Below are 8,187 nucleotides of genomic sequence, written 5' to 3' on the forward strand. Positions count from 1 at the left end.
TCCCTCTCTTTCTGCCCCTCCCCTGCTTGCGCTCTTCCTCTCTCTCTCTCTCTCTCTCTCTCTCTCTCTCTCTCTCTCTCTCTCAAAAATAAATAGACATTAAAAAAAATTTTAAGATAAATAAATTTATAAAACCATGATAGTCACATGGTCTTTGAAATCCTAATAGTCTGGCCTTAATATTCTCCTAGGTAATAGAAAATAATATTGTTCTTTGCTTTTTTGTGAAGTTAAGCATTAATCACTGGGCCAGTGTAAATCTAACAACATTATGTGCCTAATATACAGATCCTTAATATTTGCTTTCTTGTGGATTAATAGAATTTTAACCAGAATTCCAACAGGAAACAGGTGGCACACTTGAAATAGGCTAATTTGACAAGTTTATTTACAAAGGGATTAATTATAAAGGCAATGCTATCAGGGAACTACAATATACAGGAAAATCACCCAGGGCTATTATAGCCTGACTATGATTATCCCTACACCAGAATGAATGTGGGAAGCAGTGGTTATTGGAATCTGAAGGAAGAAAGCCAAGTAGGGAATAATCCCTCGAGAGGACCAGAGACTTCTGTTGAGAGAGACTAAGTCAGCCTCACAGTAGGAAATCCAGGGGGAAAATACCGGATCAGCTCTCCCCTTCCTTTTTCTCTTTTACCAGATCTCTCTACTGGTCAAACACATCTGAAGACAAAGGGAATGGGAGCCATACAAGTTAGCCTCCTGAGGCATAGAACAGAGTGCAGAAAAGTAGAAAGTTGATTTGAGGGACAAATAGAAGGTATCAGATCAGAGTTACCCTTTTGAACTTTTCTACCTAGAAAAGACTACCTTTGTCCATTTTCCAGGGCCCAAACTGTTTTCCATGACCTCTCTCTTGCAGAGGAGAACTTTTCCTAAGTTTACATTTAAATCTCTAAGTATACAGCTGTCAACAAACCCTGTGTTCCTCTAGCATAGCAACAAAAAATCTAAAAGATGAATGCAGTTCTAGAACATTGGGGAAACAAGTACAGAGAAAGTACAAAGTAAAACACCCGGTAAAACTGTAAATAAACATTCCAGGAATTACATACAAAAAGTTCTATAGAATCTTTTTGAAATTTTTTAGAATTTAGGGATGGCTTCATGATTTGTATCTCATGCATACAAACACAAACATCAGGACCTATGACACTAAAAGCATCCTCCTTTTCTCTCTTTTTGGAGATCTAAAACCTGCCTATCTGTGGAACTGTACTTCAACAGTCCCTTTTATCTAAATGCTTAGATATGTCCTCAAATAGTACTATTTCAACCTGAAAAATATCATTATTGATTTCTACTGCTTAACAATAGTACAATTTTTTGTCTTTTATGTTCATTTATGACAATATGTCCAAAGGTGTTAGACTCCCATTCAGCACTTTCTTGACTATTTGATATGTGTACGAGAGAGCACAGCACTTAGTAAGTGCATAACATTAGTATAATAGTAACAGGTAGCTGTTGCTCTTATTTGTTTCTCTTTTGAAGATATAGTATATTTTTTCAAAGCATGGATTCAGAAATGTACTCTTTAGCGTGCGGTTAGAATCAAATTTCTTTCTCACAATAGGTACTGCCATGAATGTAAATGTTAACAGCAATAACAACAAAAAAAAGTTTCTACATTCCCCTGGTGAATATCTTAAAGTTTAGGATAAAGACATTAAAATTCAATGAACCAAAGAGATTCTAGGTAAAGCCATACTGGCAAAGACTCTAAAATCAACCCCTCAAGGAGGAAACAAAAGAGAGAGAAAGAAGGAAGCAAACCCTAAGAGACTATAGAGAACAAACTGAGGGTTGCTGGAAGGCAGGTGGGCAGGGGGATAGGCTAAATGGGTGATGGGCATTAAGGAGGGCAGTTGTGTTGAGCATTCAGTGTTTTATGTGAGTGACGAATCACTAAATTCTACTCCTTAAACCAATATTACACTATATGTTAACTAACTAGAATTTAAATTAAAATGTGGGGAAAAAAGAAAAAGTAAGAAAATAAATAAAACCAACCCCCAATATAGTTATTTATTCATTTATTTATTGGAGCATTACATCCTGTTTCTTCCCAAAAGAAATAAAATGCTTCACTGTCATTTCCTCCTTATTTTCCCAATCTTTCCTTAGATTAGAAACTGACAGTTTAGATCACGCTCTGTCAGAGCAATGAAACCACAGCACAGCCATATGTTGTTTAAAGACCTGGATTTTATTCACCCTAGGTAAAGTTGACTGAAGTGCAAGAGCCTGATTTATATCACTGGGCTGCCAGCGGGATAGGGATCACAGCCCCTGCCTCCCATTGTGAACAAGATCTATAAAGGAAGCTGAGCCTCTATTTTTCTACCAGAGCACTCATTTTACACAGTGCCAAGTGACAGAATTTTCAGGAGCAAACCTTCAGCGAGTAAAACATGAGAGTCTCTCTAACTGGCTTAGAGATAACTAGTCAAAAGATAGTAAATATAAGAAACAAAGGAAAAAATAGTTACAAACAGAGAGGGAGGGAGGCAAACCATAAGAGACTTTTAAATACAGAGAACAAACTGAAGGTTGATTGGGGGGAGAGGGGGATGGGGAATGGGCATCTAGGAGGGCGCTTGCTGGGATGAGCACTGCGTGTTGTATGTAAGCGATGAATCACAGGAATCTACCCCCAAAACCAACCAAGAGCACACTGTATACACTGTATGTTAGCCAACTTGATAATAAATTATATATTAAAAAAAAAGTTCAGGCATGACTTCTCTCAAAAAATGTCTGTTACTTTGAACTTGATATTGCTAATGCCACTTAGAAAGACAGGCATATTGGTTAAACTCTCACTTGAAATGCAAGTTTAAAATGTTTATCCCAAGTCGCTATTTCATAAGAATTTCATAGTCAACCTATCTTTATACTCACGGTTTTCATCGTTAACAGGGCTATTTTAAAATATGACAATCCTCTGACCAGAGGCTATACTAGCCACTCTGTCTTAACCAGTACTCTACTACACTGATTACATTATCACCCTGAATGTAAGTGCTGTCCAAGGACCTTTAAAGAAGGACTTCTATCAACTTCTTTTATTATTAAAGGTATCAAACTAAATTATACAAGTCCCACTTCTAGTTAGAGCACAGAAAATCATAAAAGAATATTGCTCTTGCCATAACAAGAATACACCAGCTAAACTAAAAAGTATGCTCTCCTTTTCTTTTCTTTTTTTTTTCTTTTTTTTTTTACTCATCAAAGAAAATATTTTATGCAAGTTCCCAAAACAAATTTGAGGAGTTAAGTTGGGTCTGAATTGAAGAAAAAGGCCAAGTTAAGTCTGGAAACAAAGTTTTAATTTGGTGGAAGTTGAAATCGATGTATATACATTCTAATCAAAGACTTTCCCCTGTAGGATTTTTCAAGTTTTTAAGAGTCTACCAGACCAAACCCTTCATTGTCTTTTGCTTTTGCTTTGCTTTTCCCCTTACCTTTTCTCACTTTGCCTTCAGCCTTTTCCTTTGTCTCTGGTTCATCCATACGGGGTAGAAGACTCTTTGTTTCTCTTAATACAAGTCTCCAAATTCATGTCATCTTTTTCATCTTGCACTATGCACTGAGTTTTCTCTTGACAGTGTTTCGGTACCACCACAGTTGCTATCTCTTGAACATCTTTCATTAAAACATCACTATATACTTTAAGAATACTTTTAAGTCTGCTATGTTCCTTTGGGGCATTCTTTTTTCTTTTCAGCACCCATCTTCCTTTTCCACTTACTCCACAAGCTTTTTGCCATATTTTACCTGGAACGCAGGAAACTCAGAAACTTAGAGACTGCACACAGTCCACACTGACCGGAAGCCTCCACACTTCCACCCTCCAGGCAGCATCTTCCACAGACTCCCCAAGTATGCTTTAATTTAAAGCCATCAAATAATAATTCACACAATGAAATCAAAATTCCAGAGAAAAATGTGAGCCCTTTCCAGGTGAGTAAAGACTGAGACTGCTTTCATAGCTGGGAATATGTCTTATCTGGGGATATAAACAAGTAGAGGAGCTCCTCTCTCTCCTATAAGCATTTCTTTGTTTGGACAAAGAAATGGACAAATAAAATTGTATGACTGTAAAAACTGGAAAGATGGTATAAAATCTAGAAGAGTCTCAAATGTAATGCTAATCTTCCTGATCCAACAATTCTCCTCCAATCTTATTAAGTACCAGCTGAGGGCAGAGCTCAAAAGAAGAGAAAGTTTTCACTGACTTCTAGTTCTTGAGTCATAAAGTCTCGCCTGAGGAGTAGAACTGAACTCATCCAAAACCTATTTTAAAACAGAGATGATCTGAAATTAAAGCTTCAACCTAGCACTGATGTAACTCAACTCTATTAAAATAAAAAATATCAAACTTTCACCCTAGCTTCCTTACAAAGGAAACAGCATGCCCTCCAAAGGAAAAAAAAAAAAATCTAGTTCAAGCTTTACTGTGTCTTGTTTTTTCATATAACATCTAGCATACAATAAAAATTAAGAGGGAGATGCCTGGGTGGCTCAGTTGGTTAGGAATCCGACTTCAGCTCAGGTCATGATCTCATGGTTTGTGAGTTCAAGCCCTGAGTCAGGCTCTGTGCTGACAGCTCAGAGCCTGGAGCCTGCTTCAGATTCTGTGTCTCCCCCTCCCATGCTCATGTTCTGTCTCTCTCTGTCTCTCAATAATAAATAAACGTTAAAAAATTTTTTTAATTATGAGACATGGGCTAACGCTTGAAAATGTAACCTATAATCAATAGAAGCAGCTCCACAATTGATTAATACGTTGCTATTAAAAGACTTGGATTTTTAAATAATTATTGTAAATATTTAGAGAAAAGGCTGGACAAAATAGGTGATCAGATAGGAATTTCAGCAAAGAAATAGTCTGCAAAAAAAATTTGAATATCCTAGAAATTAAAATTTTTTAAGTTGAAATAAAGAATATATTGGATGGGCTTTAAAATATACCGAGCATAGGGGCGCCTGGGTGGCTCAGTCGGTTAAGCGTCCGACTTCGACTCAGGTCATGATCTCACGGTCCGTGAGTTCGAGCCCCGCGTAGGGCTCTGTGCTGACAGCTCGGAGCCTGGAGCCTGCTTCAAATTCTGTGTCTCCCTCTCTCTCTGACCCTCCCCCCATTCATGCTCTGTCTCTCTCTGTCTCAAAAATAAATAAACATTAAAAATATATATATACTGAGCATAGTAAAATAAAGGATCAATGAACTTGTAGATACATGAAAAGAATTACTCAATCTGAAGAATGGGAGATAAAATATTAAAACCAAATAATAACAGCTTGGGTGGCTCAGTTGGTAAAGCATCCAAATTCAGCTCAGGTCATGATCTCACAGTTTTTGAGTTCCAGCCCCACATCAGGCTCTGTGCTGATAGCACAGAGCCTGGAGCCCACTTCAAGTTCTGTTCTCCCTCTTTCTCTGCCCCTCCCCTGCCCCTGCTCACCCTCTGTCTCTCTCTTTCTCAAAAATAAACAAACATTAAAAAAAAATTAACCAAATAATAACAAAGCACTAGAGACTTGTGAGACAATAACATACATGGAAATTAATCCAAGAAAAATAAAATAGATGGTAAAAGAAGAAATATGAAAAAATAATGACTATAAAACTTTCAAAATTCATAAAAATCACCAATTCAAAGATTCATGATACTTAGCAAGTGTCAGTCAGAATAAACATAAAGAATACTATACCAGGGAAATCATAATTAAACTGCTGACAATAAAATGTAGATAATTTAAAAAGATATATACATACATATATACACATACATATATTGATAGAATCAGCAGAAATTTGAGAATAGCAAGAACTCATAAACAGTGGAATCCAGATGACATTTTTTGAATGCTGAAGGCGGGGGTGGGGGGAGAATCAATCTAGAATCCTACAGAAATTAAGATGAAATGAAGGTATTTTTAAGACAAACCAAAACTGAGAGAATTCATTGCCAACAGACCTATGCCTCAAAAATTACTAAGGGAAGTCATTTGAGCTGAAAAAAAATGACCCCATATGAAAAATCAGACCTGCAGAAGTATACATAATTACCAAAGACTATATTTAACATCTTTATAGAAAACTGATTGTTCAAAGCAAAAAATGTCAACGATGTATTATGTGATTTATAACATACATAGAAGAAAACTGTTTGATAGTAATAACACAAAAAATGAGAGTGAGATAAATGGAATATACCTTTGTACATTTCTTCCATTGTTTGTAAAATGATTTAGTATTAATTTAAGGTAGATTAAAGATTCATTTTTAGGGGCACCTGGATGGCTCAGTCAGTTAAGTGTCCAACTTTGGCTCAGGTCATGATCTCACAAATCAGGTCAGGCTCTGGGCTGGTGGTGCAGAGCCTGCTTGGGAATCTTGGGATTTTTTTTCTCTCTCTCTCTCTCTCTCTCCCCCATTCTTCCCCCACTTGTGATCTCTCTGTGTCTCAAAAATAAACTTAAAATTTTTTAAATAAATTTTTAAAAAAGATTCATTTTATAATTCTTGGAGTAACCAAAAAAAAAACTAAGACATATATAAAAAATCAATAAAGCAAGGGGCGCCTGGGTGGTTCCGTCAGTTGAGCGTCCGACTTCTGCTCAGGTCATGATCTCAGGGTTTGTGTGTTTGAACCCTGCGTCTGGCTCTGTGCTAACAGCTCAAAGCCTGGAGCCTCTTCAGATTCTGTGTCTTTCTCTCTCTCTCTGCCCCTCCCCAACTTGTGCGCTCTCTCTCTCTCTCTCTCTCTCTCTCAAAAATAAATAAATAAATGTAAAAAAAAATCAATAAAGCAATTAACATTTTTAAATAGTTGATTAAAAGAAGGCAGTAACAAAGAACAACAACAAAAAAAAAATAGCAAGATAGCAGATACAAAACCAACCATATCAGTAATTATACTATGTATACATGGATAATGATGAATGAAAATTTCAATTTGCCTGGCTATCAAATCCTTTTTGAAATGATATCTAATTATAATCCTATGTATTTTGAGAGATATAGAACTAGTCTGGTCCTATCGTTTTACACTTTAATAAGTATTTTCAGAACATTGTTTCACTCTAACCATGAGCACTTCAAAGAAAGGATTATGTCTTCTATTGTTTTTGCTCCTCCATTAGCCATAGAGCATAATTTATTGCATTTAGTTAAGTGTCTTCTCATTGTCTGGCTAGCTACTGTATCCATGAGCTGGATAAAACCATGATACATTGGTTTTATGTATAAAGAGAAAAGTGAAACATTTTGCTCAGTAATCAAATTAGCCAGATGTTGGAGAGTTCAAAACAATAAATTGTAGCAATAAGTAATGAACTTTCCTTTAAAGCTTAATGTTTATTTATTTATTTTGAGAGAGAGAGAGAGAGAGAGAGAGAGAGAGAGAGAGAGAGAATCCCAAGCAGGATCCACACTGTCAGCACAGAGCCTGACACAGGGCTCAATCCCATGAACCATGAGATCATGAGCCGAAATCAAGAGTTGGACAATTAACCAACTGAGCCACCCAGGCACCCCTCCTTTATATTTTAAATACCCCTAAATGATAACGTTTGGTAAAAATGATAATAATTGAGCACCTACTTTGACAGGCATTTTCTTATTTAACTTCATGACAACACTAGTATTTTACAGACAAGTACATTGGAGGTCATGGAAAGCAATCTGCTTTCCCAAGGCCACACAGCTGAAAATGCAGGGAAGCTAGGATGCCAGCACAGGTCTTTAAGATCCCATGCCCTTGCAGACCAAGATTCCCTTGATCAGGATGGCTGCATGAATAGTTCAGGACCAGATGAGGTGCACCACGCTAGGTGTACCTTGTTCACCTGGTCTGCACTTGAGGGTTGACCAATTGCTCATTACTAAACAATGACCCCTACCAATGCACTTTATTCGATGTCTGATCTTTTTTATTGTTTATTTATATTTTCTAGAAGTTTATTATATAAATGGAATCATGCAGTATGTACTCTTTGCTGTTTCACTTGCCATGTTTTTGAGCTCTATCCACGTTATGTATAGCAGGAATTCGTTTGTATTGATCAGTAGTTCATTTGTATAAATATAACACAAATTTTTTCACCTATTTTCCTAATTATGGACACTTATGTTACTTATGGTTTTTATTG

The 8,187-nt window shown here is 36.5% G+C and overlaps 1 pseudogene; it reads right to left on the reverse strand.

Annotated features, from left to right (window-relative positions):
• Positions 1 to 1,027: 1,027 nt before the first annotated feature.
• LOC131490325 (protein LLP homolog) lies at positions 1,028 to 4,408 on the reverse strand (annotated as a pseudogene).
• Positions 4,409 to 8,187: the final 3,779 nt, after the last annotated feature.

Source organism: Neofelis nebulosa, chromosome 11 (assembly GCF_028018385.1).
Source record: "Neofelis nebulosa isolate mNeoNeb1 chromosome 11, mNeoNeb1.pri, whole genome shotgun sequence".
NCBI lineage: Eukaryota > Metazoa > Chordata > Mammalia > Carnivora > Felidae > Neofelis > Neofelis nebulosa.